The sequence below is a fragment of the Monodelphis domestica genome, chromosome 2 (genome assembly GCF_027887165.1).
Source record: "Monodelphis domestica isolate mMonDom1 chromosome 2, mMonDom1.pri, whole genome shotgun sequence".
Classification (NCBI taxonomy): Eukaryota; Metazoa; Chordata; class Mammalia; order Didelphimorphia; family Didelphidae; genus Monodelphis; species Monodelphis domestica.
In genome coordinates this window covers 499,061,438-499,087,688 of record NC_077228.1, presented here as the reverse complement: position 1 = coordinate 499,087,688, position 26,251 = coordinate 499,061,438, and the positions used below count along the sequence as shown (strand labels likewise).

The 26,251-nt window shown below is 38.9% G+C and overlaps 1 long non-coding RNA gene across 1 annotated transcript; it reads right to left on the bottom strand.

Annotated features, from left to right (window-relative positions):
* Window positions 1–1,141: 1,141 nt before the first annotated feature.
* LOC130457530 (uncharacterized) lies at window positions 1,142–7,737 on the bottom strand. The gene is made up of 3 exons (XR_008916819.1): window positions 6,808–7,737; window positions 5,266–5,360; window positions 1,142–1,590 (listed from the first exon to the last, which is right to left on the bottom strand). It is a non-coding gene; the product is annotated as an uncharacterized LOC130457530 (long non-coding RNA).
* Window positions 7,738–26,251: the final 18,514 nt, after the last annotated feature.

The window sequence follows — 26,251 nt, the reverse complement described above, 5'->3', positions numbered from 1 at the left end:
ACTTGTAGCTAATCTGGTTGGTGGCCCCTGTGCTACAATGGAAAGAGAAATGAGCTTGGAAAGTTGGGAGATCTGGATTTGAATCCTGACTCTGACCCCAGAAGCTGCATGGATCTATGCAACTCTGCACTTTTTTGAGCCTCATTTTTCCCAGCTGTAAAAGAACAGGCAGTTTAAGAATAGTGGAGAGTATATTGACCTTGGAATTGGGAAAACTATATCCAAGTCTTCCCTGGGATACATGATTGTATATAGTTGGATAACTATGGACACTGTAATCTTCCAGTGCCCCAGTCAACCCCCTAAGACTACAGATGATACAAGTGCTGCAATTTGCAACAGTAAGCAGAGTTCTATACCTGAAGAACCCTACGCCAATGAAATCACATTTGGATGGGAAAAAAACAAAACATGGCAATAACAACCCTGGCCTTGCATTCCTCATATTCTTATTGTGAAGTGACTTATAGAAATATTAGTTGGGGGGGGGGCAGCTAGATGTCTCAGTGGATTGAGAACCAGGCCCAGAGACAGGAGGTTTTGGGTTCAAATCTAGCCTCAGATACTTCCTAGCTGTGTGACCCTGGGCAAGTCATTTAACTCCCATTGCCTAGCCCTTACCACTCTTCTGCCTTGGAGCCAATACACAGTATTGATTCTAAGATGGGGAAGGCAAGGGTTTAAAAAAAAAAGAAAAGAAATATGAGTTAGAAGGAATATTTCTGCTTGGAAAGACAATAATTAGAACAGTGACCAGAATGTGGCAGACATTTTATAAATGCTTGTTGACTTGACATAGTAAGACATTAGAGAAATAGTTGAAACTTGCCCTGGGCTTCCAAGAGCCAAGACGGTGGGATAAGAAAGGAGCACTCCAAGCTTACCCAAACACTTTCAAACAACTTTTTGTTTTTTTAAACCCTTACCTTCCATCTTGGAAGGCAGAAGAGTGGTAAGGGCTAGGCAATGGGGATCAAATGACTTGCCCAGGATCGCATAGCTGGGAAGTATCTGAGACCAAACAACTTTTTATTTATTTTTTAATTGTTTTTTCCATTTGAATTAGTTTATTCAGGCAATTTAGAACATTATTCCTTGGTTACAATAATCCCATTATTTCCCTCCCTCCCCTCCCCCTACCCTTCCTGCAGCCAATGCGCAATTTCATTGGGTATTACATGTGTCCTTGATCAGAACCCATTTCCATGTTGTTGGTGTTTGCACTAGGATGTTCATTTGGAGCCTACATCCACAGTCATATCCCCTCAACCCATGTAATCAAGCAGTTGTTTTTCTTCTGTGTTTCTACTCCCACAGTTTTTCCTCTGAATGTGGATAGTGTTCTTTCTTGTAGATCCCCCCGAGTTGTTCAGGATCGATGCATTACCACCAATGGAGAAGTCGATTACATTCGACTGTACCACAGTGTATCAGTCTCTGTGTACAATGTTCTCCTGGTTCTGCTCCTCTCACTCTGCATCACTTCCTGGAGGTTGTTCCAGTCCCCATGGAATTGCTCCACTTTATTATTCCTTTGAGCACCATAGTACTCCACCAAACAACTTTTAAAAAAATGCCTTATATTGAATTCTAGAGGGGCAGAAGAAAGAAGAGATAGGGTGAAACAGTTCAAGTCCAAGATAGCGTGCTGGGTTGGGAGTGAAGATTCACCTTGTTGGGGTAGGAGAGGAGACTGGTCCAGCTTAGGAAGCATCCAGGCAGATCTGGGCAAACCTGGGTGGATCAGCATTGGGGGATAGCCAGCTCAATCGAGAGAGCAGTCAGCTTCCAGGCAAAAGAGCTGCCAGCCTCCCCACAAAGGGCCAGCCAGGCCACTAGTCAGTGCATTGCATGTCCCAGCAAAAGAGGCTTGAAATAGTAACCCTTCCACCCCAAGAACAGATCCAAACTTTAACATATGGGAAAAGATCACCAAGTAGACTGGGAAAATGAGCAAAAAACAAAGAACAAACTTAAGTTTTAACAATGAAAATAAATAAAACTGGAATGAAATGAATATAAACAAAAATCCAACAAATTGTACCTCTCTCTAAATGCACTGTTATCTTAAAGGAAAAAATACAAAAGCAGTGGCACCCCAATAGTTAATACTGATGGGCAAAAAAGCACCTTGAAGTACAGGGCTGTGGAATTATTGGCATTTGTTATACATTTTCAAAATGTGGCAAAAAGGAAAATCTGAAACCCCTGAAAGTTAATTGCTGTATAACATGAGTTGATTGTTTTCAAATAGACTGGGTAAATTTCGTTTTACATGTTTAAATTTCAGCCCTCTGTCACACAACCCCTTAAAATGTGAAGATTCTTACGGCATGCATTCTTTAAGACTCAAATCAGGCAAATATTAGGCCAAACGCCTTCCAAATGTGTTCATTTTGAAAAATAGGCTATAAAAAAGCGCAAAACTATGAAAACAAAAATCTAGATTATATGTCATATGGCTCAGCTTATGAACAGGAAAAAAAGGTAAATTTAGAAAAAGATCTTCCTGTTTAGAACGAGCCTGATCCTTAGGACCAAACTGAGCTAAATGCAAGTTGTTTTTTTTTTTCTTTTCAGAAAGCCAATTGTAAAATATTTGCCAGCATACCTATGGAGGCATCCCTTAGTTCTCTGACAGCAAAGCACACGTTCTCAGAGATACCACCAAGTTGCCCCCCATTAATTTACCATTAGCCTTCTTCACTCTGTTTCATAACTGTACTGAGAGTATCCACTACACATTTGTGTTATCTAATCTCGACTGATCATTCTCACCAATATTTTTTTGAAAAATGTATTTAATTCATTTAGAATATTTTTCTAAATTAGCAGCAAGAGGATGAACTTTTTAGCTATAGAAACTTTCAAAGACCATCTCCCAAATCCAAAATTGCCTAGTCTTTGCCACTCTTCTGTCTTAGAAGCAATACTAAGAAGATAAGGGCTTAAAAAACAACCACAAATATTTTTTTTACAAGGGATGGCTTGCAGAAGAGGGGAGGGATACATTTAGAAATTAATATGATATCAGTTAACATGTATTTATTAAGAGCCTACTATGTGTCAGGCACTGTGCTAAATCCTGGAGATACAAAGAAAAGCAAATAGATAGTCTTTGCCCTCAAGGAGCTCACAGTCTAACCCTGGAGACAATAAGCAAACATCTGTGCAGTTTCTTAGCCCAGAAATTCAATTCGACAAAGATAACAAGGGACCTTCCACTGCTGCCTTATGAGATGCCTACTGTGTGTTAGGAGGAACTGAGCCAAGTTGATGAGTGGGGATGCAAACATAGATATCAAACAGTGCCTGACCTCTAGGGGCTTATTTTCTGTAGATGAGATATGCCATGTAAACCAGTAAAGACAAATTAATTTAAAGAGGGAGAGATCCCTGACAAGTATGGGGAGGCAGTAAAGAAAGGCCTTATGTGGGAAGCAGTTCTATGAAGTCTCCTCCCATGTCCAGCAAGAGAAAATTCTTGGGCAAGGAACTTATGGGAAATTGTGACAAATCTGTCAGCTCTCCCAATACATAATGGTTGCCTTCATCTCCAGAGAGGAGTTAATGAGGTGTGTGGGACAGTGATGGGAAAAGGTCAATCTCAATATTACTTCTGACATTACTGCTAAGTGAGGGGAACAGAAAGGGGAGACAGCAATAGGGTAAGAGAGATGGACCAGAAAACAATATCCCCTTAATTAGCTAGATGATTCTAAATGTGTGGAAAGAGGCCAAGGTCCAGATTACAGACTGTAACAGAACATTATTTTAAGGCAGTCCCATGAATCCCGGGCAAAGGCCAGAGCCCTGACAAGGCCCCTCTCCTCTGTTTCTCTTTTTCTTTCTCCACTTCCCTTCCCTTTCCTTCCCTTCCCTTCCCTTCCCTTCCCTTCCCTTCCCTTCCCTTCCCTTCCCTTCCCTTCCCTCCCTCCCTCCCTCCCTCCCTCCCTTCCTTCCTTCCTTCCTTCCTTCCTTCCTTCCTTCCTTCCTTCCTTCCTTCCTTCCTTCCTTCCTTCCTTCCTTCCTTCCTTCCTTCCTTCCTTCCTTCCTTCCTTCCTCCCTCCCTCCTCCCTCCTCCCTCCCTCCCTCCTCCCTCTCTCTCTCTCTCTCTCTCTCTCTCTCTCTCTCTCTCTCTCTCTCTCTTCTCTTTCTTTCTTTCTTTCTTTTCTTTCTTTCTTTCTTTCTTTCTTTCTTTCTTTCTTTCTTTCTTTCTTTCTTTCTTTCTTTCTTTCTTTCTTTCTTTCTTTCTTTCTTTCTTTCTTTCTTTCTTTCTTTCTTTCTTTCTTTCTTTCTTTCTTTCTTTCTTTCTTTCTTTCTTTCTTTCTTTTTCTTTCTTTCTTTCTTTCTTTCTTTCTTTCTTTCTTTCTTTCTTTCTTTCTTTCTTTCTCTCCTCTCTGTTTATTCTGTCTCTTCTCTCCCTTCCCTTTCTCTCTATGTCTCCCTCTCATCTCTATCTTGTGCTCCCTGTATTTCTTAAAATGTCTTCTCTTTATCTGTCTCTTTTTGTCTCTCCTCCTCTCTGTATCTCTCTTTCTTTCTGCCTATTACTTTCCTTTCTCTACACTTTCCTTCTCTATTTCTTTCATTTTCTTCCCCTCTTCTTTCTTCTTTCTCTTTTCTCTGCTTCTATATCATACCTGCATCACTCTCTCTTCTGTCTCTTCCTTCCTTTTTCTCCTCTCTTCTCTCTCCTTGTTTTCTCTTCTCTTTCTTCTTTTTCCTTTATCTCTTCCTCTTTCTTTTTCTTATTGCTTTTCTTTTCTTTTCCTTCAATTCTTTCTCTTCTCTCTTCTTTTTCTTTCTCTGTGAACCTTTCCTCTATTCTTTTTTGTTCTCTCATATCTCTACTCTCTTCTCTATCTTCTTTCTTTCTGTCCTCTCCTTCCTTCTCTACCCTCTGTGCCTCTTCTCTCATTTTTATTTTTATTTTCCCTTTTCTCTGTGACTCTTCTCTCTTCTGACTTTTCTCTTTCTGTGCTGTTTCTTGTTTCCTTCTTTGTCTTCCTCTCCTCTTTGTATGTATTCAATTTCTCTTGTCACCTTTTTTGTTTCTTATTTTCTTTCTTCTTCCCTCTGTCCCCTGTATCCTCTATTTTCCCCCCTAAAGTATCTCCCCCTCCCCTTTTTCCTGTCTCTTCACCCTTAACCAAAAAAAAAAAGGTGCCAGGTGACCTCTGGACAAGGCCCTGATTGTCAAATGGAAAAAATACCACTTAAGTGCTTTTGTTTTTAAGAAAATACACTTTGCTTATAACTCACCAGTGTTTACAGCCTCTTTGACCAGCGCTCAAATGAGATTCCTCAGCTCCTGCAGAGGCCAGGCCCAGAGTGTTGCATCTGAATGGCTCCAGGTCCTATGAAATGCCATCAAACCAAGAGACTGACAAAAATGGATGACTCTTTTGAGGTTGATTTTCAACCAAAAACCAGGGAGAACTGAGTGATGTAGCCAAAGGAGGCTTGAAATGAGCATCTTAAGGCAGTGTTCTTGTTAAAAATGGATCCTTGTAGCTTTCCATTATTCCTGATCATTTGTCTTCCATCTGCTACAAACCTTTTAATCCTGGTTGAATTACTCCTCGATTTATGTCAGTTTCCTCAAATATAAAATGAGTAGGTTGGACATATGATCTTTAAGATCCTTCTTGTCTCCCAAAAAACCATTCAAGCAGAGCTAGAACATTTTAGATTTGGACAATGCAGTCTGTCTTGTCTAGCACTCATAATCCTTGGTACCAAGGATTCCTTCAGCTCTCACTATATGATCTTCACACTGTCCCTCTGTGGAGGGCCATGCTTCCTGTCCTCATGGGCCTTATCTGGTTGGGGGAAGGAAAGAGGGTAGCCACGAAACCCCTTGAGAATAGTTATAAGGTATGTAAATAAACTAAAATGAAAACACATTCATGGGGCAGAGGTCTATAAAATTGGGAATGATCAGTCTAGGGTGATACTAATGAAGCAGTCTTTCAGTTGGAAGCAAATTATAGCTCCAGAGTCAAAGGAAATAATAAACCCTGGATCAATGACATTTCAAAGTGTGGTAAATTTCTGATAAGTCATTGTGTCTCTCAGCCCAGTAGTGGAAAAAAATGTTAGAATTTGGAATCTGGAGGCGTGGGTTCAAATCCCTCTTCTCTGAGACTTACTAGGTAGTCATTTCATCTAAGCCTCAGTTTTTCTCTTCCATAAAATAAGAGTGATATTGGTACAATTTACCTCACAGGGCAATTGAGAACCAAGCACTTGGTAAGCCAGAAAGCATCTATAAAATGGGAAGTGGGGAAGTGGAGACAGAGGAAGAATTACTAATGGAGGTTGTTGTTACTATCTGGGAAATGGGGACAGGATTGCAATTTGTGTTTACCACTCCCCAAAGCTCTATGATTATCTCAAGGGAAAAGTGCCACATCAGCACTGCATAAAAACCAGCCTGCATCTCCACCTCCCAGGACCAGGGCCAGGGTGAATGTGCAGTCAGCAGGGCATGACAGGATACTTCGGGAGTCCTTCCTGTGGGGTAGAGTGATCACACCTGCCACCACACGCAAGGTGCATGATCTATAATCACACTTTGGGTAAATCCGTACACTCTGGTGGATCCTTTGGAAGTTCCCAGGGACTGGAGCAGGGGGCATTTGCTGGAGGGGTGGGTGAGCATATCTCCCTTGGAGTCCAGAGCAGCACTGTAGTGGGGTAGGATGGTGGCTGATGTGGCATTAGCCTGCAGCCTTTCCATACTGTCTCCCCATCCTAAGGACAGCAACAGGGACAAAATGGCCAAGACGAGGATGTACTCACCTCCCTGACGGTATTGAGGGTCAGGAATCAAGCAAGCAAGCAAGCAATATTTGGGATATTCTGTGCCTTGCACTGTGCTTGGCCCTGGAGACACAGAGACAGAAAGGATGCTTGCCCTCAGAAAGATTATGTCCTAAGAGGAGAAACATGTTCTCCTAGCAATGTATGGTATAAATACAAAAATCACAAAACAGTTCAACATAAGGTAGATTGGGAGGGAGAATATTATCAAATAGGGAGAATCAAAAAAGTCTTTGTAAGGAGGTTGTGGCCTAGAGAAAAAAATAGAAGTGAAGGTGGTCATTCTAGGCATGATGGATGACCCATGCAAAGGCAATGAGAGAGAAGATAAAGTGTCATTGGTGAAGCGCAGAGGTCCCTTTGGCTAGACTATAGAGTATAAGAAGTCAAATGATGTTTAAGATGGAGGCTATGAAGGGCAGGAAAACAAAACAGAAAAGTATCTATGTTTATCCCGGAAGTAATAGGGAGTTTTATCAAACAGCAGAGTAACATGGTCAAATCTGAACTTAGAGAAAACCATTTTGGTGGCTATTAGTAGGAATGATTAGGGTGGAGAGAGTCTGGAGGCAGGGAGGCCAATTAGAGGTTATTGTAAAATGCTGGTGAGAAGTGATCAGAGTTGGGAACTGAAGCTGGGGGAAAGCCAGAGTCCTCATTTCCAATCCTAATATGCCTTGCAAACTTTAAACTATATGTGTTGAGAGGCAGCTGGGTGGCTCAGTGGATTGAGAGTTAGACCTATAGATGGGAGGCCCTAGATTCAAATCTGGCCTCATGTACTTCTTAGCTATGTGACCCTGGACAAGTCACTTAACCATCATAGCCAAGTCCTTTCTACTCCGCTGCTTTGGAACCAACACACAGTATTGATTCTAAGATGGAAGGTAAGAGTTTAAAATGTGTGTGTGTGTGTGTGTGTGTGTGTGTGTGTGTGTTGGCCATTACTAATAATAGTATTGGCAATCAATAATGGTAATGGTGGTAGGAGGAGGAAAAAGAACAGGAGGAAGAGGAGGAGGAAAAAGGAGGAGTAAGATCCCCTTCTAGGGGATACTCTGCAGCACCCTAGTTGAGTTGCTTTGGCTCTCTTGAGGTCTAACAGATGAATAGGGTCTCCCCAGGATGGCTTTGATCTTTGTAAGAAAAGCTTCCTCTGCTGAGGCTACATAGGTTGTTTTAGTATTTGCCCCCATTTTTAGAATAATATTCATCTGACTCTCACTACAACAACACAACATAAATACTCTGAATTTTACAGATGAGGAGTCCAAAAGCATTTTTAAGTGCCTATTGCATGCCAGACACTATGATCAGGGCAGGAGATGAAAAGAAAGGCAAAAACAGTCCCTGCCCTCATGGAGCTCACAATCTAACAGCATAGGGAGGTTATGTGATATGTACAGTCACACAATTAGCAAGTGCCAGGATTTGAATCCTTCTCTTTACAGGCACCAAGACTATCCATCTTACTATGATACCTTTTGATATCAACTATGAGGAAGGGATACAGGAGAAATACATAATATTCCCTTTCTCAGTGCATAGAAGTGAAGAGCCAACTCCAAGAACTGCCCTGCCATCTTTAATAAAAGTTATTACTATCTTCAAACCATAATGTATCCAGATGTTTTTATTCACAAACAGACTAGATCATATTTATGAAATAAAAATCTGTGCTTGGAATGATTTCAAGCTATTCACTGCCATTGGAGTCCATATTATTTTTTTCATTCTAGGATTACCTCAGCATTTAATGTGTTGGCCAAAAATAGACTAGCAGAACTTCAGAGGAAGGGAGTCTAGTGCTTGGAGATGAGAAGGGAGGTATATTCCACATCACCCACCCACGCTGAAATATCCAGAAATCAGCCTAATTATTTTTCTCCTATCAAAAAGAATTTGTTTTCTTCTTTTAAAAAATTAGTGATTTTTTAGAGCACTTTTTGCTGCCAAAAGACAGGTAGAGAAGTCAGTCATTTTTGCTCCCCTACTTTTCATCTTTGTCTGGGCTGGGCTACTGCTTCCCTGGGGCATACCTTTCTCTCCAGCCTCACCATTCAGCCCAAGCCATGAATAATGACCAGTGCCTGCCAGTTAGTTTCTCACAGTGCTATCTCCTATGTGGGTTACTGTTTCATTTTGATGTCCAGAGAAAGCCCCAGTGAAAGTATTCTTTTTGCTCAGAGAAGTTGTTTAAATAAGCAACATCTCTGTTGAGTTGGAGCCCCCAGGCAGAAATCTCACTCAGCTAATCCTGTCATTCCCAGTCACCCCTTTTGACACCACATTCAAACAGTAGCATGTACTCTTTAGTAATTCTGTTGATCAACAACTTTATCATACTTTCCCACTTGAGAAACTTTTAAACATACACGACTAAACTTTCCAAGCTCCAAGGGAATAGCTGGATTCAAAGGGAGAGAAAGGGGGAAAAGGCAAAGGGGAAATCCAAGTCACTCATCTCAGTCTCCAGTGACAAAAGGTCTTTACAATGCAGTTTCATTCTGGACATGTTATGTGCATATACTTCATCCACACCTTGCCCACTTAGGCCCTGGCAACCTCCTGACTGTTTTTTTTATGGCAAGAACTCCTTCCTTCTGTCAGTGGACATTAGGTTGCTCCCACTCTACCTTTTTTTTTTTTTGGTTGTTATTGCAATTATAAATGATGACACTGTGAAGATCTTTGAAGAGCTTTTCTTTTCTTTTTGGTAACATTTCCAGGGTATGTTGCCCCCAAAAGAATAGCTGGATCAAAGGAAATAGTTATTTTTGTTATTTCACTGTATTCTGCCAGATTGCTGCCAAAAAAAAAAAAGATTCTATAGATTTTCAATTCCATCAATAAATTATTTTATTTCTTCATAATATGACCAACATGAAGTTTTATTCACTTAGTGCTTTATTAAAATACATTTTAAATATTTTAAAATATAGAACATATGTTTATTTTATTACTTTAAATATATAATAGATATTTATTTATAATAAATTAATATTATAATTTTATTAATATATTAAATTTAAAAATATGTATTGCTTAATTATTTCCAAGATGGGAAAGTTGTGGTCTTGTCACAGTTCTCTAGACTAGTATAATTTTGATTGTATTAAGTAATTACTAATAATGTGTGTTTCTCTTTTGAAAGTCTTTCCATCATTCATCCATTGTGGAATCAGAGAGACTTTGTAAATTTAAATGGTTAATTTTTTTAGATATTTTAGATATCAGGGTTTTAATCTCACATTTACCATATATTAAAATTGTTATTGAATTATTTTTCTTATATAAAAATTTAAACTTTTACTATAATTAATTTATTTTTTATAATTTACTATAATTAGGAATACTTGTCTCTTCCTTAATAAGTTATTCTCTTTGTTTAATAAAAAGAAAAATCTCCACTCCACCTATGAGATAAAAATGTTATTCCATTCTCTTTCATCTTTTTATAGCTTTAAAAAAAAAGTTCAAGTGATCCAGAGAAAGAAAGAACTTTGGGAGCAGAAACACAGAACAACTGCTTGATCACATGGGTCAATGGGGATATGATTGGGGATGTAGACTCTAAACAATCACCCTAGTAATAAAATGGAAATGGGTCTTGATCAATGACACATGTAAAACCCAGTGGAATTGCATTTTGGCTATATATATATGGCATTTGGCATATATATATGGCATTTTGGAAGAGGGTGGAAGAAGGGGAGGGAAAGAACATGATTCATGTAACTATGGAAATATATTCAAAATTAATTAAATGAAATTAATATTAAAAAAGTTTAAGTGTATTCACCAATTGGAATTCACTGAGGTGTATGATGAAAATTATTCCTCAATTTCTCAAGTATTTTTCTTAAATATCCTCAATTTAAATTTTCTATAGATTTACCAAGCATTGATTTTTGGTAGGCCTTTAATTACTGGATTTCATATTCTCTTGATTTATTTCTTGATTTTTATACCCCCCCCCAGCACCAGATTGTTCTGTCAATACTGTATAATGTTTTAAAATTTCTAAGTGCTACAACCATTCTCCTTTTCTCCCCATATTAGTTTTGTAGTGATTTTTTCCAATTCTGCGAAGAAACTCCTTGGTCTCTGGATTATAATTTCCATTAAATCCATATATTAATTTGAGGAGTATTATAACATTTATCATATAAATCTAGCCCATCTATAAACAATCAACATTCCTCCAATTACTTAAGGTTTCTTCTATTTTAGAAATGTTCATTTTATAATTAGCCTTATAGAGGTCATACATATATATTTCTTTCTTTCTTTCTTTTCAAAACCCTTGTCTTCCATCTTGGAATCGATATTGTGTATTGAATCCAAGGCAGAAGAACAGTAAGGGCTAGGCAATGGGGGATAAGTTGTTTGCCCAGGGTTACGCACCTCACAATTGAAAGGAAAATCATTTTCTGTTGCTTTTATGTTATTGATTATCAATCAAGTGATCACATAATTATGACCCAGAGATTTTATTTTTAACACTATTCCTGGTCATGCATATTTCTAGGCAAACTCATTCCCAAATACTTGATGGAGTTCTTTGGTGTTCTTATACATTCTTATAAATTGAGCTTTTTTTTTTTTATCACCTTAACTCTCTAGGGCTATTTCAAAACAGACATAAGTAGACTATTCTACAGACCTTTACATGAAATAATTGTAACCATAATGGGAATTTGCCCACAGAAGAGGGAAGGAAAGGTAGTCATTGTGGGTTTTAAAATTAATAATCAATAAGTAAATATTATGTTTTATAAAGTTTTATTAGTAATAACTAAAGCAAAAGAACTGCCTGCCTTCAGCCCAGTTGCAGGTTCAAAAAAGCAAGAGGGAGGAATTAAAGCTACTTAAATACAATCACACAATATGTGGGGATGCGAGAAAATGGAATTTTGGGAAATTCTAAGGGACTTCTGGGGGATGAAGTCCAAAGGCTCAAAAATCTCCATTTATACATTATTAGGGGGTCTCAGTGCCTGAGGAGGGAGAGAACTGGTATATGGTTCAAAGGCATATTGAGGCCTGATCAGAACAGAGAGGGAGAACACACTGGGGGCAGACATGTGGGCAGGGATATAGGACAGGATGGGCAAATGGTAGAGTGGGACAAAGGACTCCTCTCTTGAGGAGGTCTCAAGCCCAGCTGCCATTGTGGTGGTCTTTTGGCCTCTCTGTTCTGCTTTGGTCTGGAGATATTTTTTTTTGGTGGAGAGGTGAGGGGGGGCTATGGAGTACCTGAAGTTGGGGAGCAGAGAGAGAGCACAGTAACGTATGGTAAAGCTAACATAAGTATTTTTTTTCTGGAATGTGAATTTCTTTCAGAATTCTTTACAAAATGCAAATGTACATAAAATGAGAACTGTCTATACTACAAATATCACTTTTCTTCAAGAGAGTCTCAGATGTTGTGGATGGGGAGAGGAGTAGCTCCTTGTCCTAAAGGCATTCTGAGCCAGGGTGTAGTATTAGTTTAATGTCATACTAGGTCACTAGTTTTTAAATTTAATCTTTTACTAGGAAAAGGTCCTGTCAGGTACTTGGAACACCTAATTTCTAAAAATGTTCTGAGAGAAAGTCGTGGGTAGATGAATAAAAGAATCATGAAATGACTATTCTTTCTCTAGCAAAGATAATCTTATTATACCATGTTATAAGAAAGAGGTAGAAAAAATCAGAGCTAGAAGGGGATTCTGGGAGTAACACTGACATTGACTGAGAAGAATTTGTTCTCATCACCACAGTGGTCCCATAAAACACTTTGTAGTGCACTCTATTCCCAGTAACTCTGGAGCAGGAATGGACCTTAGAGTACCTTTAGTTCTACTCTCATATACAAAGGAGGAAACCAAGGCCCAAAGAGGTAAAATGACTTGTCCTAGGTCATATAGTGGGTAAATTGCTGAATAGAGATTTAAATAAAGACCCTCCAATTCCAAAGTCTGTATTTTTCCAGTACTCTCAAAAAGATGCATTAGCTTTAAGTTTTTTCAGTTGTATCTAACTCTTCATGACCCCACTTTGGGGTTTTCTTTTTTTTTTTTAAGCTCTTACCTTCCATATTAGAATCAATACAGGGTATTGGTTCCAAGGCAGAAGAGTGGTAAGGGCTAGGCAATGGGGGTTAAGTGACTTGCCCAGGGTCACACCACTAGGAAGTGTCTGAGGCCAGATTTGATCCTAGGACCTCCCGTCTCTGGGTCTGACTCTCAATTCACTGAGCCACCCAGCTGCCCCCTTGGGGTTTTCTTAACAAAGATACTAGAGTGTTCTTCAATTTCTTTCATTTGACAGATGAGGAATCTGAGGCAAACAGGATAAGTGACTTGCCAGGGGTCATGTAGCTAGGAAATGTCTAAGCCTGAATTTGTACTCAGGAAGATGTCTCCCTGATTCCTGGCCCTGTACTCTATCTCCTATGCCACTTAGCTGTCCAAAATATAATAGCTTAAAGGTCCCTGACTTCATTGATTTGGTAGCTAGCTGGTACATACATAGTACACAGAGTGCTGGAGCTGAATTCAGAAAGTCCTGACTTCAAATCCTGCCTCAGACCCTAGCTGTGTATCCTGGGCAAGTCATTTAATCCCTTTGAGTTTCAGTTTCCTCCTCTGTAAAATCGAGCTAATAACCCAGGGTTCAATGTGAGGATAAAATGAGATCATATCTGTAATGGACTTTGCAGATCTTTCAAGCACTATAACTATTTGTAGATATATGTTTACTCATTGATCTGGAATATATTGAGCACCCACTATCAACAAAGAATTGTATTAGGCACTGGGAAGGCAAAGATGAAAAAAAAATGCCTGTTCTCAAGGAGCTTTTAGTTTACTGGATATGACATGTGTGCCCATAAGTAAGTACAATAATATGAGGAGAAAGGGAGGTCTAATAACAAGAAGGCTCAGTAGTGGCTATGTAGAAAAGACTGATCTCAGCCTTGAAAGAAGAGACAGGTTCTGAGTGACAGAGATAAGGTAGTCCATCACAGGCAGGAAGGACAGCTTGGGCAAATGCATGAAGGCTGGAAATGGATTGTAGATTCAGGAAACAGGTAGTACTCTAGTTTGACTTTAACTTAGACTATGGAGAAGAATGATGTGAAATGTATCTAGAAAGGTACTCTTGATCCAGATTGGATCCAATTTATTTTTTTTAAAACCCTTACCTTTTAGCTTAGAATCACTACCATATATTGGTTCCAAGGCAGAAGAGCAGTAAGGAGTAGGCAATGGGGTTAAGTGACTTGCCCAGGGTGGAAAGCTGGGAAGTGTCTGAGGCTAGATCTGAACCCAGGTCCTCCTGTCTCTAGGCCTGGCCCTCATTCCATTGAGCCACCCAGCTTCCCCTGATGGTTTCTAATTTCAAGAGAAGGATGGATATTGTATCTTCCTAGAGCAGTGATGGGCAACCTTTTGAGTTTGGTGTGTCAAAACTCACCAAAAAACTGAGAATAACTTGGGGTGGTGTGCCACTTTGAGAAAACCCCCATAATTTCATAATATTTATAGTTTAAATAACAAAATATATAATTGTAACACATAATTGTATTTAATAAACCAAAAACTAATTATTTAACTTACCACCTTAGTGACTTCTTTGCTCATCTGTCAGTTGGCTTCTTTTGTTGGTCTTGATATTATTTAACTTGTGTGGGGTTCCATGAACTAAAATAAGTGAGGGGGAGGGGGAATTCTTTAACAAACCTACCTATAGTGACTTTTTTGGTTGCTGAATTTCATTGGCTAAACCTTCAATTGAAGACTGGTATTTTGTACACTTCAAGTCCAAGCAAGCGCTACTAACTTCATCTGTCAATTTGTTTCTTTTTTGGTTTTGATATTATTTAACACTGAGAATAAGGTCTCACAAAAGTATGTAGAGGGGAAAATTATGAGTAAAGCCATTGCTATATTTTTCAGGGTGGTAAAATTGTCTGGTAATTGGTTCCAGGCCCTCCTCTATTGCAAGTGGTCCAGAGCCCCACCCAGTCTTCCTTGGCTAGGCCCCACTCCACCCTTCCCCTCCCCAGCCTATGACTGCCTCCATCAGCCTGCCTGCCTGTGCTCTTTCTGCTTGTGCTCCTCCTTCCCACCCCTGCAGGAGCCCCACACACCCCAGCTGCCTGGCACCAGTTGCTTGCTCTCTGCCCCCATGGCCAGTGGGTGGAGCAGCCCCCACCCCCAGCCCCACCAGGCCCTGGGAGCATAACCATGGCAAGGGCTGTGGGCAAGGAGCTCCCCAGGTGACTCCCAGGCCCTGAGGTGCACTGAACCTGCATGTGGCCACATGCCATCAAAAATGGCTGTGTGTCAATGCTGACACATATGTCATAGGTTTGCCATTATGGTCCTAGAGGCAATAGGGAACCATTGAGCAATGTTGAGTAGGTCAGTGACATGGTCACATCTATGTTTGAAGATTATTTTGGTAGCTGTGTGGAAAATGAATTTGAACTGGGAAAGATGAGAGGCAAGGAGACCAAAAAGAAGGCTATTAATAGTAGTCCAGGAAAGAGGTGATAGGAATTTTGAACTTGAGTGGTGGCTATGTGAGGAGGAAATAAGGGGATAGACACAAGAGATGTGCTGTTAAGATTGACCTCACCGTGGAATACTGTTGTGCTGAAAGGAATGATGAACTGGAGGAATTCCATGTGAACTGGAATGATCTATAGGAATGGATGCAGAGTGAAAGGAGCAGAACCAGGAGAACCTTATATACAGAGACTGATACACTGTGGTACAATCAAATGTAATGAACTTCTCTACTAGCAGCAATGCAATGACCCAGGACAATTCTGAGGGACTTATGAGAAAGAAAGCTATCCACATTTAGAGGAAGAACTGTGGGAGCAGAAACACAGAAGAAAAACAACTGCTTGATCACATGGGTCGATGGAGATATGATTGGGGATGTAGACTCTAAATGATCACCCTAGTGCAATTTTCAATAATATGGAAATAGGACTTGATCAATGACACATGTCAAACCCAGTGGAATTGCTCCTTGACTATGGGAACGGAGTTGGAGGAGGGGAGGGAAAGAACATGATTCATGTAACCATGGGAAAATGTTCTAAATCAATTAATTAAATTAAAAAAAATTGACCTCACCATCAACATTCAGAACCATAGTGTTTGTGGAAGAGACATGAGTGAGCAGAACTCAGTCAAATACACATTTTTTTTAAATTAAAAACCCTTACCTTCTGTCTTAGAGTCAATACTGTGTATTGGCTACAAGGCAGAAGAGTGGTAAGGGTTAGGCATTGGTGGTTAAATGACTTGTCCAGGGTGACACAGGTACGAAGTATCTGAGGGAAGATTTGAACCTAGGACCTCCTGTCTCTAGGCCTGGCTCTCAGTCCACTGAGCCACCCAGTTGCCACCTTAAATACACTTAAAAAAACTAATCTAGTAAGTTAAGTCAAGCTAAAGATAGAAGGTTTTGGACAAGATTGAATCCATTATAAAAAATGCTACCAGGAGACAAACTATTATCATCTCACACTGGACAATTATGATAGCTTATTTAGTTACCTTGCCTCAAGTCTATTCCCATTCTACTTTGTTGTTTTCAGAAAATAAAAATCTAACCATGATTCCATGTATTCAGAAAAGTCCAGGGGCTTCCTATTAGCTACAGGATAAAATATTAAATCCCCCTTTGCTATCCCTCACACAAAATACTCCATCTCCCAACTCTTGATAATTTCATTGGCTGTTCCCCATGTCTAGAATTCCTTTCCTCACTTCCACCTCATGGCTTCCCTGGATTCCTTCAAGTTTCAGTTAAAGTCTTACTTTCTGCAACTAGCCTTTCCCAGTCTCTTCTTTTTTATCTTAATGCTTTTCATTTGAGACCATCCTTGATTTATCCTGTCTGTACTTTGTTGGTACCATGTTGTCCCTCCATTAGACAGTGAGCTACTCAATAGAAGAGACCTTTTTTATTTTTAAACTTTAAAAAAAATCTGAATCATTTACAATGCTTGACACGTAGATGCTAAATAAGTGCTAGTCAACTGAATGGCTGCCTTTCTAGTGTATTAACTTGTATAAATAAAATTTATGAACTAGTACCAACGAAATTGTCATAGTGTTCACAAGATTTCAAAGTTCCAAGGTCCTCATCCAGTCAATGTGGGAATGGGAAATGGGGATCACAGTGATTAAGAAGGCAAGAACTTGACTGGGACAGCTCTCTCCTCTATAATTCCAGGCACTTGAATCCACTTGTTTCAGAACCAGCCTACTATTTTACAGATGACCCACAGGATGTGACCAAGTTTCCACAGCCAGTATAAAAATATTCCTGTCCAATATTTCTCCCCTTTATCCAATGCCTTCCAAAGACTTCTAAAGTGATAAGGTTAATGTTTGATAAGCCCAAAGATCCAAGATTTTTGAACAAGAACTATTTGACAAAAACTGCTAGGAAAAATGGGATATAGTATGGCAAAAACTAGGCATAGGGTATCATCTCATACAATTTACCAAGATAATGAATTAGATACCAAGGGCAATGCCATAAGCAAATTAGGGGACCATGGAATAGTTTACCTGTCATATCTATGGATGAAGGATGACTTTATGACCAAATAAGAGATAGAGAAGGTTATAAAATATAAAATGGATAATTTTGATTATATTAAATTTAAAAGGGTTTACACAAACAAACAAGTACAGTCAAGATTAGAATGAAAGAAGAAAGCTGCAAAGAAAAATTTATGACTAGTTTCTCTGATAAAGACCTCATTTCTCAAATACATAGAAAACAGAGTCAAATTTATAAGAATTCAAGTCCTTCTCCAGTTGATAAATGGTCAAAGGATATGAGCAGGCAGTTTTGGGATGAAGAAAGATATCTATAATAATATGAAAAAATGTAAATGTAAAAATGAAAAATGTAAATTAAAACAATTCCATTTGGAACTATGCCCAAAGGGCTATAAAACTCTACTATCCTTTGATCCAGCAATACCACTACTAGGTCTGTATCTCAAAGAGATAAAAAAGGGGGGGCAGGGAGAACCTATTTATAGAAAAATATTTATAATGGCTCTTTTTATGGTGGCAAAGAATTAGAAATTGAGGACATGTTCATTAATTGGAGAATGGCTGAACAAGTTGCAGCATGTAATTGTAATGGAATACTATGGAGCTATAAGAAATAATGAGCAAGGGGGGCAGCTAGGTAGCCCAGTAGATTGAGAACCAGGCTTAGAGATGGGAGATCCTAGGTCCAAATCTGGCCTCAAACACTTCCCAGTTGTGTGACCTTGAGTAAGTCACTTAATCCCCATTGCCTAGCCCTTACCACTCTACTACCTTGGAACTAATACATAATATTGATTCTAAGGTGGAAGGTGAGGGTTTAAAAAAAAATGATGAGCAGGATGACTTCAGAAAAACCTGGAAAAACTTACATGAATTGATGCAAAATGAAGTGAGAACTAAAAGGGTATTGTACACAGTAACAGAAAGACTGTACGATGATCATCTTTGAATGACTTAGCTATTCTCAGCAATATAATGATCCAAGACCATTCTCAGGACTCAAAGAAAAATGCTCTTCACTTCCAGTGAAAGAACTGATGGAGTCTGAATGCAGCTCAAAGCATTCTATTTTTGTCTTTATTTGGGTTTTTCCTAATATGTCTTCTTTCACAATATGACCAATAAGGAAATATGTTTTGCATGATATCACATTAATAACTCTTAGCAATTGTTTATGTCTCAAGAAGGAGGAGGAGAAAGAGTGAGGGAGGGAATTTAAAACTCAAAATTTTAGAAAACTGATATTAAAAATAGTTTTACATATATTTTGGAAAAAATAAAACAATGAAAGAGAAAAAATAAATTGGGGACTTTAAAAAACAGTTTGAAGTCTATGATTTATTGACTGATTTAATAGAGATGTCTAGACCTAGTTTACACTTCTGATTAATGGGTCACACCTGACAAAATGTGAGATATATACATATGTATATATGTGTAAGAGTGGGGTCATTAACTCAATAAATCATTTGCTCTACCTCATTTTAAAATGACTGACATATCTATGTATAGATACATACTGACATAATATGATGCAATTCTTCAGAAAGTTAAATTACAGAAATGTTACCATAAGCTGGTTCTTTTCCCTTAGAAGTTTGACATCCTTTACTTGTTGCTTGGACCTTCCTGGATCTAATTCTTTTAGGGAATGGTCTAGTGAAGACTTGTAATTTCAGCTATAGACTGGCATGACTTATGGTCATACATCTATTATGAGGGGAGACTTGAACCTGGGTTTCTTCTGATTCCAAAGGAACTCCACCTTAAGTACCTCCCATCCCACCATCTGCTACTCTCCTGTCTCAGGCTCTGCCTCAGTGAAGCCAGGACAAATTTACAAAGGCTCCAGAGAGCTTGTGAGGGAGGTACCAACCCTAGAGCTGCCCCATTAACCCCACAGAAAGGCTGTAGGCTTCAGAGCAACTCCATGGTCAGCTGCCCAGAACACAGATGAATAAAACATTGTGGCAGCAGCCTGGGACCTGCCTATATTTATTTCTTTTACATTGCAGGGAAAGAGGCCAGGTTTTGTCAACTGGCCAGGACTTGGTAGCCAGTTCCTGGGGATTTTATTAAGGTCCTAAGCCAAGGACATCAGAAGAAAGCTTTCTTCCCACTAGAAATGATATGAACCAAAAAATAAAAATGGAAATTACAGAAATATTTGCCTCTCTGATGTTGTCCCTGAGTAGCTGGAAATACTTAGCCATCAGTTCTCTCATGCAGGGAAATCTTGGGCATATAAAAAGGAGGAGGGGCTCAATTATGTGCTTGAGGCAGTTAACCTGAGAGGGACATAAAGGAAAGTACTTCTCTCAGGCTGAAAAGTGAGGAGAAACAGATGGAGGCATTTTGGGAGGGACTGCAAATCTTGATAATGGAGCAAGAGACCTTACAAGGATCATCCCTGGTGAAAGGCAGTCCTGTTTATCTACATGGTGAAACTTATTCCTTGCTGGTACCCTGTTGGGCTATCAGAGAATGTCAACACTTTGGGAGGTTACTTATTTCCCCCCTTCATAAACAAGCACCTATCATAGTGCTTGACACATAGTGGGCACTAAATAAATATTTGGCAGATGGGATCAGATTGGGGTGCAAATCTTTAGTGAACATAAAAATCTTTGAGTCATTGACTTCGAGCTTTGTTTACGACCATAGAAATAATCAGTCAATCATGCATTCATTGTGGCAGATACTGAAGTGATTTGCCATTTCCTTCTCCAGGTCATTTTACAAATGAAGAAATTGAGGTAAACAGGGTTAAATGACTTGCTCAGAGTCACACAGCTAGTAAATGTCTGAGGCCAGACTTGAATTCAAGATGGTGAGTTCTTCTTGGCTCCAGGTCTGGCACTCTATCCACTGTACCACTTAGCTGCCCCTCTCAGTTAGGATATGCCCTTGGGGAGTTGGGGGAACTAACAACTTACTTTAGGGTGGGGGTGGGGTGGAAGTAGGTGGGAAATTGTCCTTAGACACTTAAACTCTACCTAGATCGTCATCCTACCCTTTCCTAGGTTTAGAACCATAGAATTTTGAAATAGAATTTTATGAATGGGAAAGAATGCAGTATGATTGTAACCTATTCTGTTTCTACCAATTCCTATTTACTGCTACTAAATCATCTTCTTCATGGTCTGCAATCCCATTACCCCAAGTTCTTTTCTAGGATTCCTACTTTGTCTTCACTATTCTCACTTATAATCTTGAATCTATAGTTAATTCAACCTTATACTATCCCTTGCTCTAAATTAATCTCTTGGTCTCTTGTCCTTTCTATGCTCTGGCCTCATCAGATCCCAACCCCGGATTACTCTCATCTTCTTTTTCCTTCATTCTTACTCATATACTACTGTATGGTGTGGAAAGGAAGTATGGAATAATGCTGAATGAATATTACACAAATTAGGTAGTCTTACCAGGAAATATTTTTATTTTTTCCCTTCCTTTTATTTTATTTTTAAACCCTTACTTCTATCTTAGAATGAATAATGTGTTTCGGTCCCAAGGCAGAAGAGGGGTGAAGGCCAGACAATGGTGTTTAAGTGACTTGCCCAGGGTCACACAGCTAGTATCTGAAGCCAGGTTTAAACCCAGAACCTCCCATCTCTGGATCTGGATCTCAATCCACTGAGCCACCTCAAGGCCCCCTTTCCCTCCCTTTTATAATTTCTTAATTGATTTTCTATTGCATTCCCTTAGAGGCTGCCCCAACTTTCTCTTCTTTCTTCAAGCTTCCCACACCACCTCCTCCAATTATCCTCTCAGAAAAAGACCTTGTCTCATACTTTACTAAGAAAATAAACTCCCTTTTCTTCCCTACTATCCATCTCAAAACCTCTTCACACCATTCTTCATTCTCTCATTCTTTAGCTTCTCAAGAAATGACTGTTATCAAGGCCAACTGTTGAACTTGTACTTTTACTCCTATTTCATTCCTTCTCATTTCTTCAGGCAGATCACCCCACCCCCTCTCTAATTTTCCATTTTTTTTATTCCTTCCCTACTTTGCACAAACATGCTCAAATCTCCCTACCGTGAAAAACAATAAACAACTCACTAGACCCTACCACTCTCTCAGGCAATCATCCTACTTCTCTTCTTTTCTCAGTTAAATTCCTTTCCAAAGTTATCAATTAATTTACCAAATATGATGACTTTTCCCTCAAACTTTATCCCTTCTGACTTTTCTGCAACATTTGACACTGACAACTATCCTTTCCTACTGTAGACTTTCCCTTCCCTGGTTTGGTTCTGACACTGCTCTCTCTTGGTTATCCTCCCTGTCTAACCATTCTTCTTTCCTTGACTAAATGATAACCCACATTACACTGTGTTTGTTCAAGTCTCTGTCCTGCTCTTCTTCCCCTCTCCTTTCTCACCCCTCTCCTTTCCTTCTTTCCCCTCTCCTTCTTATGAACTTTCCAGTTTCTATCAAAGGCACTACCATTTCCCCAGTTATCCAGAACATGAACTTCAAAAGCATGCTTAATTCTTTACTTCCCTTCATCTTACATAGTCAAACAGTTGTCTTGTACATTCTATGCCCCCCCCCAACATCTCTTATAACTGTCCTCTTTTCTTTATTCCAATTGCCACTATCCCAGATCAGACCCTCATCATCTCTCTCCTGGATAAAATTGCAGTAGTCTTCTAATTGTTCTGCCTGTCTCACACCTCTTCTTTCTCTAATCTATTGTTCTCTGTAATTATCAGAGTGATCTTCCTATAGCATGGATGGACCTGAGACAATCACTTCCTTCTCAATAAACTCTAGAGCTGACATGTTGTATCTGAGATCAACTACAAACACTTCTTTTTTATTTTTTAATTTTTTTAGTTACACATAGAAACTTTTTGACAATGGGTTTTTTTTAAACCCTTACCTTCCATCTTAGAATCAATACTGTGTATTGGTTCCAAGGCAGAAGAGTGGTAAAGGCTAGGCAATGGGGGTTAAGTGACTTGCCCAGGATCACACAGCTAGGAAGTGTCTGAAGCCATATTTGAACCCAGTACCTCCCATCTCAAGGCCTGACTCTCAATCCGCTGAGCCACCCAACTGTCCCCTGACGATTGTTTTTTGACATTGTAAAATTTAGATTTTCTCCCTCCCTACTCCCACTATCCACCCCAGGTGATAAATAGCCTAATATGGATTATATCCATACATTCATGTAATACATATTTCTGTAATTGCTCATGCCATGATAGAAGACATATCACACCTTGATCTGCATTCAAATTCCAACAGTTCCTTCTTTGGCTGTAGTTAGCCTTTTCATCATGAGTTCCTTGTGGTTATCTTGGAAACTTGCTTTGCTGATAATGGTTTAGTCCTTTACAGTTGACCATATAGTTGTATAGTATTTCTGTTACTATACATATTGTTCTCCTGGTTCTTCTCACTTCACTTTGCATCAGTTCATATAAATCTAGTTCATCCTGTTCATCCATCCTTATGGTGCAATAGTATTCCTTTACAACCATATACCACAATTAACTACAAGCTCTTCTGCCTGGGACTTAAAACCCTTCAGGACTTGGCTCCAACTTACCTTTCCAGCCAAATTTGCCATTACTTCTCTTCACATTCTCTTTAATTCATTCAATCTGGCCTCCTTACTTTCCCTTACATATAAATTCAACATCTTCTCTCCTTGTGCCTAGGAAAATACCCTCTCTTCACTCCTGCCTCTTAGAACCCCTGGTTTCCTTAGAAATTTATCTTAACCAACATCTGTTGCATTTGGGGGGGAATTTAATAAATTATTAAATTTATTCACATTTTGACTTTTAGAAGTCCAAATAAGGTAAAGTTCTCATTTTTTGAAAGCTCTTCTTATAAGAAATACATGAAGTGTGCTTAAGATGGGTACAAGAAAATAATTGGAATCAAGTTGATCCCTTTGCCCAGTGAGTTTGATATGATCTAGTTACAACCTTCAAACCCTAAAGTTGAGGCATGACTTTTCTTATCTAATCTCTAGAGAATTATAGCTTGATATCAAGTTAAACTGAAATTTCTATAGAACTTATATTACAACAATGTCCTTAACTCTGGGATTCAGCTGTTGCAAGGGGGCTTTCCTACTCCCCCTTTTCTCTATTAGCATCTTCCTCATCGATTATTTTATTTTAATTTTGTACATATTTTGGATGTGTCTAAGTTCTTTCTCCCTATAGAATATAGAATATAGAATAGCCTCCCTGAAGGTTTGGACCATTTGATTTTCATTTTTGTATTCCCATTGCCTAGCCCAGAGCCTGGCACTGGCATTGTGATTAATAAATATGATTGCATCCAACCACTGTTTAAAGATGATAAAACAGGACCAGAGATATTGTTGGCTTGCCTAAGGACTCACAGCTATTTAGAGACAGCTGCTACCTGAATTCAGTTCTCCTGTCTCCCTAGTCTATGATTCCATTATACCACACACAGTGAGATGCCCTACCTTACCTTCTCTGATTACATCACATCTTACCCAGACCAGTTTTGTGGCTTGGATTTGTTTCTTTTTTTCTTTTCTAAAACTGGAGTGGATTAAAGTTGTTTATTTTGAGGTTTTCTTGACACCTGGAGACAATGCCAGAACCAGGTCTTTTTGTGCCTTGGGCAAAAGACCAGAAATGAGCAATCAAAACAGCATTTTAGAAAAATTCAGCCCAAAGGAATAGGGGAAAGCCCAGGGCACTGTCAAACAGCTAGGAGGGTTAGGGATGGAGCCTGTGCTGGGGAAGAGCTCATCTGCAGTGATTGGGGCCAGGGACAGAAGCAGGCAGCATCTTATTTTAGGTAATTCTTCAAACTAGATGGTGATATGCAATTGATTTTACCCTGCTAAAGGACTGCAAATGTTTGTATTCTCTAAATTTCAGTCCTCAAGCAGCCTCCTTCCCCTTTCCCCCAACCTGCCCAAATCTCTCAGGTATCCTGTCCTTGAGATTCCAAGAAACAGTTAGGAATTACTGCTCTAGCCAATTTGTGTGAAATCTCTTAAGTATGTTCAGACTAACTTCTTTCTGCCTTATACTGGAAATAAGCATAGGAAAAAAGAAAGTGAACTTTAAATTTAGAGATGCAAAGGATTTTAGGCATCATCTAGTCCATTTTACAGATGAGGAAACTGAGGCCTAGGAAAATTAAATGATTTGCCCCAACTCACATAGCTTGTCAGTGTCAGGTCCTCTGACTTCAAAGCCAATACTCCATTTATAGTCACCAAAAATAATCTCATGCATAATACTAATACTCTAAAGGTAGCATTCCACAGTAATTTGTTGTTTTGTTCTGAGAGATTCTGAAAATTTGACCATGTTGTATACAATAGAGCACTCTGAAAACCTTAGTTGGAGTTTTAAATGAAACAAAAAGGCATTCTCTTCAAACCAGGGACTTATTTACCTTTTTGGTGTCCTGGACCCTTTTGGTGGCAGTCTGGTGAAGCTTATGGGCCCCTTCTCAGAATAATGCTTTTATTGCATACACTATAGAGAATGACGAAGGACACCAATTATATTGAAATATAGTGATTAGAATCAAGAGAAAGCAAACCAAATTCATGGTCTTAGATTTAAAATCTCAAAGTATAATCATAGGCACGATCTAGCAGAATGTCATCTTTTCTTTTCAAACTCAGTTTCCCTTAAAATTGATGTTTGAATGATGAAACCAAATGAATTCAAGGTAATTGTAATGACAAATCTCAGCTCCAGAGAAGACATGGGGAAGTGGATCTCTTCTCTTTCTGTGTAGAGGTGAGGGCCTGTGGGTATAGAATATTTCACATACTGTCAAATTTTATTATTAATTAATTTTGCTACATAGTTCTTTTCCCTCTTACTTTTTTATTCTCCATTTCAAGAGATAGCACTCAATAGGACAGGGAAGTAGATGAGGAATATAGTCTAAAATGGTGATGTGAAGGACATGGTTTTAGCAAAACCTGGGAAGACATGTATCAACTGATGCAGAGTGAAAGAGAACAATTTCTGTAATAACAACAATATTGTCAAGACAAATGGTTTTGAAAGCCTAAGAAATTCCTATCAACACAATGGAATCAACTAAGGTTCCAGAAGACTGATGATAAAATGTGCTATCCACTTCCAAATACATAGTTGATTGCCTTAGAGTACAGATGGAAGCATATTGAACGTGGGCATTTATTTTTTTTACTATACATATTTAAAATGGATTTTATTGCCTTTTCCTCTTGCCTTTTCAATTAGTGAAGGAAGGGAAAATGTTAAGGAGAGAATTTAAAATTGAAAAAAAAATGCAATTGAATTTTTAAAATGGGCTGACAGCTACATAAAAACCAAAATATTCAATAAAAAAACTTTAAAGAAAAAATAGTGTTTGAGGTAGAGTCAAAGGAGAGGAAAAGTCCTTTTGTTTTAATCTTTTAAATTAGGCTCCTCACTCCTGATCAGACTTTTGACATTGTTAGAATTGAAAAAGACCCAAGGGTTGCTATAGTTCAGGCATCTTGTTTTACAGATAAGAAAATGTAAAACCAGAGAAGCTGAAGAATTTACCCAAGACCACACAATAGGTATGTCACAGAGTTAGGATTCAAACCTAGGTCTTCAGTCCTAATTTTCCTATTAATTAAAACTTGCTAGAATACCCATTTATAAAATCATAGAATCCCTTTATCTGATTTTTCTTTTCTATTTTCCTTCATTCCGAATTCAGTATGATGAATGGAGGTATGCCATCATCATTGAGGGGTTTGGTCAGAACTAAAAGGACCTTTCTCCTTCTGCCTTATCAATATTTACTCCAAATATACTCTTTACATGATTCTCTGAAAGCCTATGAC